The sequence below is a fragment of the Lissotriton helveticus genome, chromosome 6 (assembly GCF_964261635.1).
Source record: "Lissotriton helveticus chromosome 6, aLisHel1.1, whole genome shotgun sequence".
In the NCBI taxonomy this organism is placed as follows: Eukaryota; Metazoa; Chordata; class Amphibia; order Caudata; family Salamandridae; genus Lissotriton; species Lissotriton helveticus.
In genome coordinates this window covers 722,088,515-722,105,831 of record NC_136067.1, presented here as the reverse complement: position 1 = coordinate 722,105,831, position 17,317 = coordinate 722,088,515, and positions in this window count along the sequence as shown.

Sequence of the window (17,317 nt, the reverse complement as noted above, 5' to 3'; positions counted from 1 at the left end):
TTAGCAGCTGTATACTGGGCGTATTGTAAATATTAAAAAAAATGTAAATTAAAAAAACAAATGTAATAAAAAATATAAAAATTCAATTAAAAGTAAGTAAAATAGTTCACAAATATTTTAAATAAAAACCTTTAATTTGATAAATTTGGTTATATTTTTCTTATCAAAATTCAAATATTATCAAGGTTTCTTTATATTGACAATTATAATGTCATTGCAAAAATATTTTTTCATGAATCTTTATTTTTTATATTTACATTTGTTAGAAGCGTTTCTGAATTGTTGTGTAAATAAATTATGCAACTATAATATAGATGGATGATTTATGATGTAGAAATGTATATTTATGTTATTGCTTTATTAATGAAAGAAATTGGTAACAAATATTAAGGGCCTGATTAGTATGTGTGTGGGACATCCTCCGACAGACCATCAGTGGAGGTCCCACCTACATCCAGCCGAGCGGTTTAAATGCTGCATTATTATGCAGTCCGTTAGACAGCATCAGTCGGAAGGACCAACCAACGATTCCAAAGGGCTCAAGGAGCCTGTCAGACCATTGGTCAGATTGTTGTCCCCACTATAGGGACAGTGCCTGCCATGCCTACAATGTACCTTTCCGACAGCCTTTTCATGGAGGTCCAAACACCTTAGAAAGGCTGTTGCAATGGAACTTTGGGGGGCCCCTTAAGGGCCCACTTTGCCCCTGGGCCTCTGTTATAAGGTCTGGGGGGCACCTGTTATGCCCCCGAACACCCATGTGCCAGGTACCATGTGGTGGCATCAGGCATCAGCGTTGGTGAGACCAGTGTTGTGGTGCAAAGTGCGGTAGTGCCCTCTGCGGTGGCCTCAGGACAGGGAGCCGGTAGCAGGGTCATTGACGGTTGTTTTTTCTTCTGTTGCAGCACAAAACACACAGTTCCCAGTGCTGGTAGCAGATGAACTTGAAGTCTTTTCTGTTTCCGAGACTTCTTGAACAGTGTGTAAGTTCTACCTCAAGCCCTCGGAGAAACTCAAACAAAGAAGTTGCAGAAAGTTCAGTAAAGTCCTTTTTCTGCCCAAGACACAAGCTGCCACTGCATGCCAACAAAGCAAAGCACACAGGAAAGAGGTAGTTCCTCCTCACAGCTTCCCCAGCTCTTCTTCTTGACAGGTTCCTTGATCCAAAAGAGTTCTGAGGTCCTGGGGTCAGGGCCCCAATATTTATTCCACATGTTCTCTTTGTCCTCTTTGTGGCAAAGGTCTCTGAGCCCAGTCCAAACCACTTCTGCCCTCGCTGGTTCAGCTTCATTACAGGAGGTGAGACAGCATTGTGCAGAGGAGACACTGCCTACTCAGGTGCTATTGAAAACTCCTCCCACCACACTAAATGCAGACCAGGCCTATTCAACCCAACTGTGAGTCGCCCAGAATAGGCAGGACACACCTCAACTCCCCTTGTGATTGTCTACAGTGAATGCCCACCCCCAGCCCCTGTCACTCCAAAACCAGACAGCAGATTCACAAACCAGCACAGGCACACAGAATGGTTAAGCGAGAAGATACCCACTTTCTAAAAGTGATATTTTCGGACACATAATATGTAAATCATCTTCACTAAGATGTGTTTTTTATATCCTGAGTTCAGGCATACTAAACTCTATTTCTCTATCTTGTCCCAGTGGAAAGTTAGACTTGTAAGATGTTACAAAGCAACTCCCATGTAAGTCTATGGGACATATTGCCTGTCAATAGGGAAAAACAGAGTACACAGTCTTTTACTATCTGGACATGTAAAAGTCACCCGTACATGTCCTTCCTTTTTCACATGCACTGTTCCAGCCGTGGGGTTACCTTGGGCCTACCTGAGTGGTGCCCTACATGTAAGAATAGGAAAGGTTAGGGCCTTACAAGTTGGGACACTGGCCAGGTCGAAATGGCAGTAAAAACTGCATGCAGACACTGCAGTGGCAGGTCTGAGAATCCTTTGAAAGGTTGCTTGTGTGGGTGGCACAATAAGTGCAGCTGGCCCACCAGAAGCATTTGATTTACAGGCCCTAGACACACATTGCACTATTCCAGGGACTTAGTGGTAAATCAAATAAGCCAATTATGGAAACCCTATACCATAAACACAATTTACATGGAGAGCATATGCGCTTTAGCACTGAAAAGCAGTGGTAAAGTGCAGAGAGTCCTAAAATAACAAAAAACAAGTCAATAGCAGGAGGCCAAAAAGCAAAAAATCTGTGAATGAACCTGCTGAAAAAGCCAAGTCTAACAAACACTTTCCTCAGATTGGTGTACATTGAAGTGGCAATAGTAAATTTCACCCCTTTCGTGCACAAAACCTTCCCCAAATTGGTTTAGATGTGAGTGAGAATAGTATTTATCACACTTTTAGTGTTCAACAACTTCCCCAAATTGGTTTAGAATGGAGTAGGAACAGTAAATGTCACCCCTTTAGTGTCCAACACTTCTCATAATTTATTTAGATTTGGGTGGGAATAGTAAATGTCACCCTTATAGTGTCCAACACCTTACCCAAATTGGTTTAGATTGGAGTGGGAATAGTACATTTAACCCTTTTAGTGTCCACCACCTTATGCAAATTGCATAAGGTTGGAGTGGGAATAGTAAATGTCACCCTTTAGTGTCCAGCACCTTCACCAAATTGGTATAGATTGCAGTAGGAGTAGTAAATGTAACCCTTTTAGTGTCCAACACCTTTCCCAAATTGGTTTAAATTGGAGTGGGAATAGTAAGCGTCACCCCTTTAGTGTCCAACACCTTCCCCTAATTAGTTTAGATTGGAGTGGCAATAATAAATGACACCCCTTTAGTGTCCAACTCTTTCTCCAAATTGGTTTAAATTGGATTGGGAAAAGTTAATGTCACCCCTTTAGTGGCCAACAATTTATTCCAAAGTGGTTTACGTAAGGGTGGAATTATTTAATTTAACGATTTTAGAGTGAACTACTTAGTTTACATTGAATTTGAATATTGAGGAAATATAATATGTTGTTTAAGTAGTATTGTTGGTTTAGAAGTGTAATAAAAAAGTAGTTAGTTGCAAGTTTGTAATAAATAATATAATGAATTCCATTTTTTCATCGAAGAAAGACATGTAGCACATTTTAAAATTTGTGTTTATGTTTTCGAATTTTATTAAATGTATATTTGTACATGTTTAAAGATTTATATTTCTGCTTACATAAAAAACTTATAGGCATAGATAAAAAATCAATCTTTTATACATTTTTCTAATAAAACTAAAAATGTAAATCTTATTTAAATACTATTGTATGAAGTACACTTTAACATGCATTTTTCAGTATATATTAAGTAATTGTATATTCTTTATACTAAAATTTTATTTATACTTCACCATTTTTTTAAAACATTTCTAAAAATGTCCTACTCATCTCTATGAGGAAATAGCCTTATTGTATTTGTTTAATTGAGTAGTCCTTTTCTTTTACCCCATCTTCTATTTTGTAGTCTATTTGTGTAATTTGCAGTCTATTTTCTGGGTTCCAGGTTGCGGTATAGTGCTGCGGTCAATTGGAACATGTAATTCCTTTTTACTATTTTTTATTGAGGGCAGAAGGGTATGTAGGGGAAGTCTAGAAGTTAGCCATTGTGTTGTGTGGCTGTTTTTTTGTATATTTACTTGTATTATTAGTAATATTTTTCAATAGTGCATAGTTTTGGGTTTTAGTACACTGTTTTAGTAACGGATCATTATGTTATTTTGTGTTATGTTATTTATTTATGACGATTAAGTGAAATGTATATGTGTTTTTGGGGGAATGTAATGTTTGTTGTGGTTGGGTTTTATGTTTTACTTTGCAGATTTTTGTCTACGAATATTTACTATGGGCACTGGAATACACCTTTTTTAAGGAAATCTCTTTTGGTTCATATTAAACCAATATTTTTATCTTTGATTTCCTGCCTTGGGGGGGTTTCAAATAGTGTTTCTTTTTCAGGTATATATGGTTCCTAGATACATTGCATTGCTTCCAGCAATCTCTATTCAATTGGTTTTATCTTTTCATTTCTTTTGCTTTTTGAATTGTATTTTTCCTGTTTTTGGTGAATTATTATTTTTGACTATGTGGATAAAGAGGAGAATCTGCTGCTACAGAACAGTAAGTCATATGTTTTGTATTTGATTATGTGGGAATTGTTATATTTTATTAGATATCTATATTATTGTTTTTTGTATTTATTATGTAATTGTTATTCGGAAATGTGTAGTTTATGTTTTGAATTTATTTTATGTGATGGATTTAGGTTGGTCTTTAAACTTTTTGGTTTGTGAGGTTTAGATTTCTCATATACATAATTTGAATGTTATTTCATTTTATCAGTTTTATTTAAGATTTACTTAATGTTTAGACTTATGTAATAACATGTTATGGGCCCTAATACAATGCATAATTTCGGAAATGGGACAACCCGACAAGGAGTCGGAGGTCCTGCATTCCGAATCAAGGCAGTTGGAAAGTGTATGTTTACTATTGTTGCTTGTGCTGCGGGCTGCAACACAAGCATCAATAGTAAACATAGACTTTTTAGACATCCATGCACGATGTGGCAGGCAGCATGTGGTGTCTGCCACATAACGCATGGATAATTAAGGGGACAGCACAGGTGCCCCACGGGTCCCATAGAGGAGCGCCAGGGTGGACTGGGGCCTGGATAGGGTCCCTCAAAGTCGCTTTCCGACAACCTTTCTATGGCGGTCGCACCACCATAGAAAGGCTGTCGGAAAGGGACTTCTTAATCTCTATAGCAGTGCCTAAGCAGGCACCCCCCCTATTGTAGGGATTACCTCCGACTGTTGCCCCAACAGGCTCCTTGAGCCCATCGAAAGGCAGCAGTTGGTCCCTCTGGCTGCTGCTTCAGACCGTCACATCATAATGCAGCAGTCGGCATGCACTGATAATGATTTGTAATGTTGGTTAAAAGATCTTGTTATAGTTTTTTGGGGGACTTCTGTAGGTTACTTTTATTTTGTAATATGCTTTCCGCTATTATTTTAAAGCAATCAATTCCTTTGTTGTTTTAAAAAGAGTTTTACTTTAAATTGTAGCATGTCATACATTCTTTTGGTTTGTTTGCTTAGTTTAGCTGCAATTTGGGTTACAGGTTGCTACATTCGTAGTTGATGGTAGATTTGCTCTTTTTGGATTGCTTCTATAAATGTATAGAGTGTAGGTCCAATTGCCACACTTGTAACAGTACAATTAGTTAAATACCAGATTTAATTGACGGAGTCACTTGAAGGTTCATGGTTACAAAGGTTTATTCTTTTATGTAAGTGTGTTATCAGTTGAGTTCTACAAGGCAACACAATAAAGAGAACAAATTTCCATCGATGGCCACAATATTTTAGTACAAATATATACTTTTCTTCTTTGCTTTAGCAGTCAGTTCAGTATGGGTGACAAATACACGACAATCTTATTCATTTTGTTTAAAAAGGTATAAAGTTTTATTCATTATTTCCATATTATTATTTCTTTTGGTGATAATCCTTTTTCATATTAATTCAAGAAGAAAAAATTCATTTTTAAAAAAAAGAGTTTTTCGTTTTCTGATTTATAACCACTTTCATCATAGATGTATAAATCTCACATATCCAAATACATTGATATTTCATTCAAGATAAGGAAAAAAACACATCAATATATACATAATATCAGATACAGGTCTATATACAAAAGACACAATACACCAAAATAATTATCCCCCTGGTAACCAGCAACCCATCACAGACATCCTCACACAGTCATACCCTCACCACACTCATACCAACAACATCTGAAAAAAAGGGACTGGATCCAATTGGCAGAGGCACCCTGCCAATCGGTAAATCTCAAAACACAGTGTGAGACTTCGCACTTGGTTGACGCGCGTTTCGGCGGCACAAGGCAACCTTCCTCAGGACCTCTTCCAGATAGACAAGCACATATGCCCAGGGGACTTGAAAATATATAATAAATACAATCACCACATATAGTCCCATAAAGGACAAAAAAATTCACCAAACATTATAATTGCTAGAACTAACATAGATTACTCCATGTGACCAACCAACATACAAGTTATCTCATAAGGTAAACATTTAAGAGAGAACAGAAAAGCAAGAATAAGAGAACATTACAGTATCATTCAAAGGTGACCCAAAGCTCATTTTGTCAATACATTTTTTTATCAGTAAAGATCTCGAATAGGTGACCTCCCCAATTTTATTAAAATATATCCGTGTACTCACAAAAAAACCAAAAGTGACTAATCCTGCCCACGGAAAACGGCTACAACAGTTGGGTCCTGTTGAATGATGTGTCCCAAGTCAATGAGATGAAGTTCTGGCTTCCTATAAGTTTAAGAGACCTACGGTGAAGACTATACTCTACATATTGCATAATTCATCAGGGGTACAGTAAAAGGATTCAAATATATCTTACCCCCAATTTCATAGTATCATTTATTTGTAAGGGGTCACTATGGATACCATCACAGGACGAGATCATGAATTTCGCTGGGGCTGCGGAGAGACAATCATAAAAAGGATGAGCGCTGTTCCTGTTTCCAAAAAGATGTGATACATCTATTGGTCAACTAATTTGATTAAACCTACCTTCTTGTGCAAGTTATTGTCGGAGAGAAATCGATCTCCCCTTTCCCCAAGTTTTTTTCAGTCTTTTTGAAGAATTTGGAATTATGTCTTCAGCTTCTTAATAATCACCTACATGAAAAAGCGATATTTTTAACTTAAAAAGTCGAAGCCTACTAGTGCATTCATAGATATCCGTTCTCTAATCAAGTAAGAGGTAAAATATAACCGGTTGAAAGCCACGTGTTACTCGTGTATATAGAAATATAGAGATAGTTACAACGTAAAAGCCCGAAGGAGAAGAAGAAAGACATTTCACCATTTGATGGGGGTCATATGCCTTTAAACAAACAAAGTAGTAACATACTTAGTCCCAGTAAACATGTCCCTTTTATTAACGTATCCATCTATATATGCATTTGTTACTTAAACATTAAGGGGAATCCCATTGTTCCCGCGATGGTTTCATTGAGCGTAATTAGATTAAAATCATAGTATCCCTCATGAACGTATCCCCTTTAGTCTGCATCAATCTTTATGTTCGTAAACTGCACATGATCAAACAATATCATGATGTATTAGCAGTTACCAATCTAACTGATCGTGGTATTGCGAAAAAACTATTTTTACAACGAAATGTAAACCCACATTCACTAATACACAAAGTGTATCAAGATGCATATTTCACTCGACATAATATAACACAAGCACAGTATAAGAGTGAAAAAAAATCCCCAATTACTAATACAACAAGCGTCTCAGGTCGCGTGTTCGTGCTTACCTGATTTCAAGATAGCTGTGGGCCGGCGTGTCTTCCGACTTCATGACACGATTAGAAGTGGCGAGCCCCAACCGCCACAGTATTTTTAAACTCTCGAGATATTAAAGAAGATCTCGCGATAGTATTACACTACAGGAAGAATGCGTGGTTTGAAAAAGAAAAAAATAGAAAGCAGACTAAAGTGCCGCCATCGAAAGTGAGGGAAATGAATTACGTTATATATATCAATCGTCGACTCGTGTCAATACGACAAGGAAAAACAAAATGCCTTGCAACAATACGTAGATTCTAAAATGCCGGGGACTGTCTCCTCAGAGAAAGGTCAGTATAAGGGTTTTTTTGTGCTGATGTCATCTCATAGAATCGAAAAGGTAGCACGGTAATATCCATGATAAGCATGAATACATCAATATAACAAAAATGAAAAAAATATTTTCATTCAGTTTCTGTGCGGTGTGCACATACGATAATCGGATATACAATACCGAAAAATACCCACGATATCATACTTTACAGTTAAATCATGGGTCAGGATGAACTCTCTCATAGGAGGATATATAATAAATGTGAGACCAAGAATGTAAATTTAACTGAATACATGTTGACTGGGTACACTTAAGAACCAAAAGTTTCTTAACACCCTATCTACTTGTGGTTTCTCATTCAGTGGGCAAAAGGCTGAGATGAAGCGTGCATGTACGCTGTCCAAATATACCGAAAAACCAAGTAAGCAGAATTACAACAACATAAAAAATTAGTTCGATCAGATAATTAGATTGGCTATTGTAAAAATATGGCCTATTTACTGGGAGAATGAGAAAGACCCTACCAGAGATATACATCTCATGTATGTTAGTATACAAATAAATATAATGGTAAGGTTCAAAAAGACATGCATATGTAGATGTTCTGCAATCATTTGGTAACGTAGCAAGCAATCTCTTCGTTCAGGCCACGTTTGACACAGTCTAAATGATATATCCAAAAAGTCTCCCGCTTCTTGCGTGTCATTTCTACCGGTGAGCCCAATTTGGGTTGCACTTTCTCCAGAATCGACCACTTTAGTTCCAGTTCGCTGTGGTTCATGTCCAAACAATGTTGGACCAGAGGTGCCTTCAGTCTTTTAGTTCTAATTGCGGACTTATGTTCGCTAAATCGAGTGCGAAATTCACGGCCAGTTTCCCCCACATATGCTAATCCGCATGAGCATAAAAGGATGTATATGATGTTACTACTACGACAGTTAGTTAAACAACGTAACTTGATTTCCTTGTCGTTATAGTTCACCACATCTGATGTTATTGCTGAGTCACAGGCGTGGCAAGAACCACATCTGTGGTTACCGAGTATAGCCGGTAAGCCTGGGATCGACAGCTGGCCATCCTGGGGTAGTCTTTTCACTTGGCGTGTATGGACCAACATATCCTTAAGATTTTTATTTCTTCTATAGGCTAGCATGGGTAATGGCATAGAGGGGACGTTTTCATCAGAATTCAAAATTTTCCAATTTTTATTTATCACATTCCTGATTTTGAAATTCAGGGTCGAATGATTAATGACACACGTGATGCGATTCTGGCTCAAGCGCTTCGACCCCTGTAGAAGTGCCTCTCTATCGTAGTACTTAGCTCGTTTGTATGAGTGTCGTACAAGGCGGTGAAGATAACCTCTCTCTAGAAGTCTTTCCTTCAAGGGATCACCATGTTCATGGAAGGATGTCATGTCCGTACAATTACGGCGGATACGTAAAAACTCACCAATGGGAATCGATTCCCTTTGGCAGTTCGGATGGTAGCTGTCAAATTGCAAAATGGTGTTCTTTGCAGTTACTTTCCTGAAGAGGCTCACCTTTAATTGCCCGCTGGTACCATCAATCTTGATATCCAGAAAGTCAACCTGAGAGTGGCTGTAGTTCATTGTGAACTTAAGATTTGTGTCGCTGGCGTTAAGCCACAGAATAAATGCCTGTAGCATGTCCGCAGATCCGCTCCAAATAAAAAAAATATCATCTATGAAGCATTTCCACATAGGTACGTTTTCAAAAAAGGGGGCTACCTCATTGTAGATGTTACATAGTTCCCATTCCCCCATAAAGGCATTTGCCACACTGGGGGCACAAGATGCCCCCATTGATGTGCCCTTGATTTGTTTGTACAAGAAACCGTTGTATTCAAAAAAGTTATTTAATAAGACCACCTCACGAAACTGTAAAATAAACATATCTGGCCGTTTATTTTAAATCTTTGTAAAAGGGCTGAATCCTTTTACTGTACCCCTGATCAATTATGCAATATGTAGAGTATAGTCTTCACCATAGGTCTCTTAAACTTATAGGGAGCCAGAACTTCATCTCATTGACTTGGGACACATCATTCATTAGGACCCAACTGTTGTAGCCGTTTTCCGTGGGCACGATTAGTCACTTTTGGTTTTTTTGTGAGTTCACGGATATATTTTAATAAAATAGGGGAGGTCACCTATTCGGGATCTTTACTGATAAAAAAATTTATTGACAAAATGAGCTTTGGGTCACCTTTAAAGGATACTGTAATGTCCTCTTATTCTTGCTTTTCAGTTCTCTCTTAAATGTTTACCTTATGAGATAACTTGTATGTTGGTTGGTCACATGGAGTAATCTATGTTAGTTCTAGCAATTATAAGGTTTGGTGAATTTTTTTGTCCTTTATGGGACTATATGTGGTGATTGTATTTATTATATAATTTCAGGTCCCCTGGGCATATGTGTTTGTCTATCTGGAAGAGGTCCTGAGGAAGGTGGCCTTGTGCCGCCGAAACGCGCGTCGACCAAGAGTGAAGTCTCACACTGTTTTTTGAGATTTACCGATTGGCAGGGTGCCTCTGCCAATTGGATCCAGTCCCTTTTTTTCAGATGTTGTTGGTATGAGTGTGGTGAGGGTATGACTGTGTGAGGATGTCTGTGATGGGTTGATGGTTACCAGGGGGATAATTATTTTGGTGTATTGTGTCTTTTGTATATAGACCTGTATCTGATACTATGTATATATTGATGTGTTTTTTCCATTTCTTGAATGAAATATCAATGTATTTGGATATGTGAAATTTATACATCTATGATGAAAGTGGTTATAAATCAGAAAACGAAAAAACTCTTTTTAAAAAAAATGCATTTTTTCTTCTTGAATTAATAAGAAAAAGGATTATCACCAAAAGAAATAATAATATGGAAATAATGAATAAAACTTTATACCTTTTTAAACAAAATGAATAAGATTGTCGTGTATTTGTCACCCATACTGAACTGACTGCTAAAGCAAAGAAGAAAAGTATATATTTGTACTAAAATATTGTGGCCATTGAGGGAAATTTGTTCTCTTTATTGTGTTTCCTCATTCCCCTTATTTTCCCTGGCCCTATTTAATTGAAGGGGTCCCATTAATCTTGCTATTGGAGTTCCACAAGGCATCCTTTTAATAGACAATTATAAAAATGTTGGTAATCGGTACAGTCCAAAAACAAATTACTAAAATATATACTTTGAAAGCATTTGTTGTGTCTTAAACACTAAGGGCCGGATTACAACTTTGGGAGTATGAGAGCAGGCTGCTATGCCAGTGGTCCGCTCCCATACCACCAAAGTTTACTGCCGCCCGCACACCCGCCAGATTACAGCAGTCCTGCAGAGGTGCAGTTTTAAACCGCAGTGCTGAAGGAGTGCCAAAGCAAGTTCATGCACTGCATGTACTTTGCAGTCCATGCTGTGCGGGAACTTGGGTGCAAGCACACAGGGGGGCACATGTATCCCCAGGCACTGCGGCAACAGTTGCCCTGTAGGGTCTCCTTAGTTTCCTCACCGCCAATCGAGGAAACTCGTAATATGCTTAGTGGTGCCGCAAAAGGACTGCCAAGCATATTGCGACATCCGACCCTCAATGCCACCGCCAGGGGTCGCAGATCCCCGGCAATTGCAGTGGTCATGCCACTGCAGCCATCCACGACCGTCAGCCCACTTCCACCGCAGGTTTGGCGGTCCAAACTCATAATTAGGCCCTAAATCATTTTCTGCAGTGTGTTATATTGTGTGAGGTACAATTCAAAATGATCTACATATTCATTATGATTTTTATTACAGACTGGGACCTCACAGTACTGTAAATACACAAGCGACTATTCCTCACTGCACCAGGATTCATTTATGTGGCTCTATGGTCACATACACAGACACCTACATTCATTGCAATAACCAACTGAGGGTTCATAATAAAAAAGAATGCATTTCCTGCTGATAATTTTTATTTGCATGTATTTTTCATCTTAGGCGTGTGCATTATTCTAAATGCATCACCTGAAGCTGAAAAATACCAACATAACAGCTACAGAATACTTTGTTCTTTTCATGCACATCTTTGAACATGAAACCACATCAATGACCCTGCCCCATGACCATCAGGAAACCTAGTCTCATACTTTTTATGCACTTTAACCACTACATGTAAATGAAGAGAGTCTGAAAACATGCAAAATACACACAGTGCCAAGTCATTTGCGCAATTCTGGGAATATGGGAATACAGTAACACACTATCACCTCGGGTCTAGGATAAGCACAAAAGCCTTAACTTGGCAAAGATGTGTGAGCACGCCAATAAAACAAGTTTTGTGCATCGACCTAGGCAGTTTTAACATTCACTTATATCTCACATTTTTCCAAACACATATCTGCATTCTGCGCTGCACCCTCTCTACACCGTAAGCCTCACATATGGGATTTTAGCATCCTAACTCCATGATTGTACATCTATGAAAACATCTCTGAGGTCCTTCCTCACAGTGAGGAAGTTGTAGCTCCCAGTAGGACTAGGTTTACCTACTGGTAAGGAGGAACCCATATGATGAAGCATGTCACCCTCGGGTGAGTGAGGGTTTTAGTCCTTAAGGGATAAATTCCCCACTTTTCCTTTAGGTTTCACCACATTTCTGAGAGAGGTCGGACATTGATCAAACATCTTTGCCAAGATAAGGCTTTTGTGCTTATCCTAGACCTGAGGTGATAGTGTATTACGGATTATGTTTAGGGGAAGTTTCTCCGCACAGGTCTATACATCAGATTCCCTGGCACCCCAACTCCACCAATGTTGTTGTTACAATATGGGAATACAGCCATGGACCCTAACAGGGGCATGCTCTGTACTTTAAAGACCTCTGATCTAGAAAGTGAATCCTCACTTAAATGTAATTGCTGAGACATTTGCGCCCTTCTGAGAATATAGAAATACAGCCACAGACTCTAATGAGGTGTACCCCATACTTTGAAGACCTCTGTTCTAGAAGGTAACAGCAGCAAAACCCTCACAGCCAGATTTACAAAGGTTGCCCTTGTGTCATGCATGGTGTCGCTAACGCAATGCAATACTAAAGTCAGATTTACCAAGCAATGCACGGCCATCTCGTGTGACCCTGAATTGCTTGGTAAGTCTGCAGTAACTCAAGGCATCAAAAATCGCTGCCTCGAGTTACTCTACCCTGGGAAGGCATTACATGGGTAGAGTGTTGGTGTTCTCACACATCTACCTATGAATTTTGTGGGATTCCTAGATTTACCAAGACTGGTAAACCTGGGAATGTGTCAAAATTAAGCCCAGGTGGCGTACTTCGCTCCGCCAGCGGAGTTTGCAGAGTTTTACCATCTCGGCGCTCCACTGGGACCACGAAGTTGTGGCACAACTTCGACTCCGTGGAGGAGCAGAGTACGGCCCTTAGCCCCCAGCACCACAGCCCAAAAAAGGTTAAAACACCCACTTACCTTCTCTCTGTCATCTGTGGGCCACCCTCCTCCTCACCGCAGTGTCTCCATGCCTTTCTCTTCCTCTTTTCATTGCCGGTTGCAACCCCCTACGTTTTACGTATTGCATGAACTGAGCATGTGCAGTTCACGCAAGACTTAAAACATAGGGGGTTGTGACAAGCAATGCGAGGAGGAGGACGATGGCAAGGAGGAGACACTGTGGCGAGGGGGAGGCCGGCCCACAGATGAGAGAGAGAAGGTCAGTGTTTTTTTCAAGCCGTTTTAAAAAAAATTGTTGGTGCGGAGTGGTGCGGAGTGGAGCAGAGTTCCACTGAGTTTTTTTTAACTCTGTGGCACTCCGCTGAGTGCCACTCTGCATACTCCGCCCAGGGTTAGTCAAAATGTTACATCTTCCCAGGGGAGGTGCATCGAGGAGAAATACCTTTATTTCTCCTCATTCTTTCCTCCTTTCAAAGTGTTCTACAGCACACTTAGAAAGAGGAAAAAGCCTCTACAGATTGTTTTTGGGCAGGAATCCTGCTTTTAATGCAGGCACACTTGCACCATGGCAGCACAGCAGATTGTGTACCAGCACAGGCAGAGAGTAGAAATACGCTTTGAATTAGTAAATATGGTGCATTCATGTCCTCTCCCTTTCACACTGCTCAGCTCAGCAAATTATCTTGCTGCATGCATTGCATGACATATGGATAAATCTGGCCCTCAATGTAGTATGAAAAGTCTCAGCTGTGACAAGTTCATTCAATAATGGGTGGACTATCTGTAATAGTGACTGAAGAAGAGCAGGGATACCCAGTGAGGGTTGGTCACAATGAGGGGCCCTTATAAATGGGAGCTTGGGCATGGCTTTCTTTAGTGAAGCAGGTGCAGTGCTCCGGGCCCAGAGGCATGAGAGGCCCACTGGACCCGAATAATTGCAATACTTCAACCAGCATCGTGGGGGGGGGCTATTTCCTTCTTTGCACTAGGGCCCATGAAAGACTGGCTACGCTACTGGAGTGAGTCAGAGCATAAATACCCTCGAGAGGTGGGTTGCACCTTCTCTTCGGGCTTGACCTTTGTCTGGTGTAAAGCCTAACTTGTTTAAGAGACTAACCAAATGCTCTTTGGCAAGAGGTTGTTCACCTTTAAAAAAAAGTATATATGAGGGCAATTTAAAACACTAATAGAAGAAACTTACAAATGTAGGTTTACTCCTTTAGAATGCAGTGTGTGTGTTGGTTTACAAATTGCATTCTATCAAGGTTTGCCAAAGATAGAATATACTTGAATAAAGATTTTTTTTCCAAGTGGGTGAGGGCATTATCTGTGTCCTTACAGGGGTGCTCTGTTCTGCCCGGGCACCAGGTAAAGGCAGTTGTCCTTATGCAGGCCTCAGGTTGATGGCACTCATATGTAAAGTGTGACCTAGATGTTCAGCACACCGAGTAGACTGACATGACTTTCTGGGAGAGGTATATTTATAGTATTTGGACACCATTTCCTGTACTTAAATAGCTCACATTGCACTGAGATTTCCCCTGCCACTGCGAGTCTATATCCAGCTTTCTCCACTGTTGAGCAAGAAAATTATACTGAGGGGACTATACAGCACAGTCACACATCTGAACCAAAAATAAACCTTCAGCGCACCAGCCGTGGTGTGAAGTCATCTATTTATTCCTCGGGTTAAATGCAGGAGCTAAGCTTTCTACAACACGCTGGATTCGGTGTGTTGTAAGGTTGAAAGCCTGTTATGCCACAGTGGGTGCAGCACGCTGTCTGTGCTCACTAGCCTGGCTCCTGTCATAAGCACAAATGCGTATTGTGTTAGATTTCTTGTAAAACGTGTAACCAGGGTCGGACTGGAACACAAAATAGGCCTGGGCACCAAAATAAAAATGTCCCCTATTGGCTAATCAGATAGCTAAAAAGTGGTCCACTTTCTTCAAATCGGCGCAGTTTTAAACATTTAAAGAAACTTTGTGTTGGTGTGTGGCAAATTGCATTGGTTTGTGCTTGTTGCTGGCAATGGTCATGATAATATCAGGCATATATACAGTAAAAACAAGCCCAGCAGACTATAAAACAGACCCACCAATAGCCAAAAAATAGGCACACCCACAGTGGTGTAACGCAAAATTATGAACACCCTCACCCCACCCCCACGGATGTGATGCAGTGCCCTGAAGTCTTCCAGAGCTCAAAAATATTAATTCGTTTTGGTCTCCATGGTGGTACTCTGAATAGTTGCCCCCACCACCACCCACACACTACAGGGGCAGCAGGACCATGCCCGCACACCACCACCTTGGTCTAGCCCTCTGGCTCTGCCAGATTGCCCTATAGGCCAGTCTGACCCATCTTGTAAAGACCTACAACCAGAGGGGTAACGCTAAACCCTGCGACCCCTGCGATGGAGGGAGACCCCCAACTATTCAGAGTCCCCCAACCTTCCAGAGGGCCACCATTTAGCCCAAGGCTAATGAATATCTGTGACATATATGAGACTCGGGGGTCCCTCTTCACATTATGCAGGGGGCGCTAGTAATTTTGCATTACTCCTATGCCTACAGTGTTTTTTTCCAAGCAAACTGTGCTGGCATGCTAGATTCCAATAGGACAGCTCCCAGAAGCAATGCAATAACAATATAATCACATATTGTTTCATCTTATTAACAGTAGCAAGCTGATCAATAGGGCAATGCAATTCAATGTTTTAGGTCAAATTGTATTCTATGTATTTGTGTATCAAAACAATTATCTTATAAAAGGATCGGTTATAAACACCTGTGCTCAACTAAATAACTCTAAAATATAATATGAAACAATTTGCAGTTCACAGTTTTAACATGACATTTCTTGCCTCCGTTTTTTTTTAATAAGAGGCAACGGCTATGATTTTGTCAAAGGATTCCGTCTACCAGATAGTTCTGTATTTTTTTAAACAGCGGTGGTAAAACCGTCCCAGGGAGGGGCAAGAATAATGTACTAATTTATGAGAGAGGTGATGCGTCCAATTTGATGTATGAGTTACAACCAAATAATTCCTTGACGAGCACTGACAATCAGCTACCTGGGTTTAACGCCCACTCTTAGCCTTAATATTTAAAGGCAAAATGCTTAATCTGGCAAGCTTTTTTAATAGGGAAAAAACGTGTTATCGCTTAGTGAGTTTTGAAAAAGAGATACAGACATTTACTCGAACATATATGTTAGATCACTTTGTCTACTATGAGGTTTAACTTGTTCCCACCTGAGTGGAGTCAAAGTAGTCCAATCTAGCATGTCATCCACTCAAGCATTTCTGGAGAGAAAACACCCGCCACCACCACTCAGAGCTGTCCAACTGCAACTGGCAATTTATTTTGCCCACAGTAAAATGTCCGAGAATGTATCAATCTCAAATTATGAGTTTGGCCCATATAGTCCATGCTAAATGCCCCAATTCCACTCTGAGCACTTGAATCGTTGGACCAGGAGCAAGAGAGATGCGGCCATGACAGGAGAATAGTTGTTTTAAAAATCAGCCTTCGATTTTCTGCCAATCAACTCTGTAAATTAAACTAACAGTTCAGTCCCAAATAACTCCTGGTAAATGTTCTTTTTTAAAGCCATGCATGCAACAAGGGGTCGGCATCAAGCCCATCACGTGTCCTGTCAAATCATCGTAGGCCTTTAAACGATGCTAAAGCTTTTAGAGATATTCTGACGTTTGTGTCTCGTTTTAAGCCAGATAAAAAAAGTCAGTACTAGGGACTTCAATGGTGCAACTTGTTTACGAAGTCTGAGCGATCTATTGATTTATAACCCCTATTACAAGGTTATCAGATACCCTGCAGATTCAGCTGCCATCTGGGCATTGCCAGGTAATGCAAGACAACGGTCTTCGCTACTATGATTTTCATGAAAGAAGAAAGGAGTTAGGTTACTACTATTCCTGGAATTTTATCTGTACCACCTAACCCCCAATGTGTCATTGATTAATTTACAATTTTTTTTTCGAACTAATACGGCCTTTCTACCCTGAGTCAATCATGAGCAATTAGTCTTGAGTTTTTGATAATCCATACCCATCGTGGTGTTGTTATACTTCCTGAGTTCTATTAAATTCCATACTACTTATGTTTTTTCATCTTTAACATTTTTGATTATACCATTTTTTG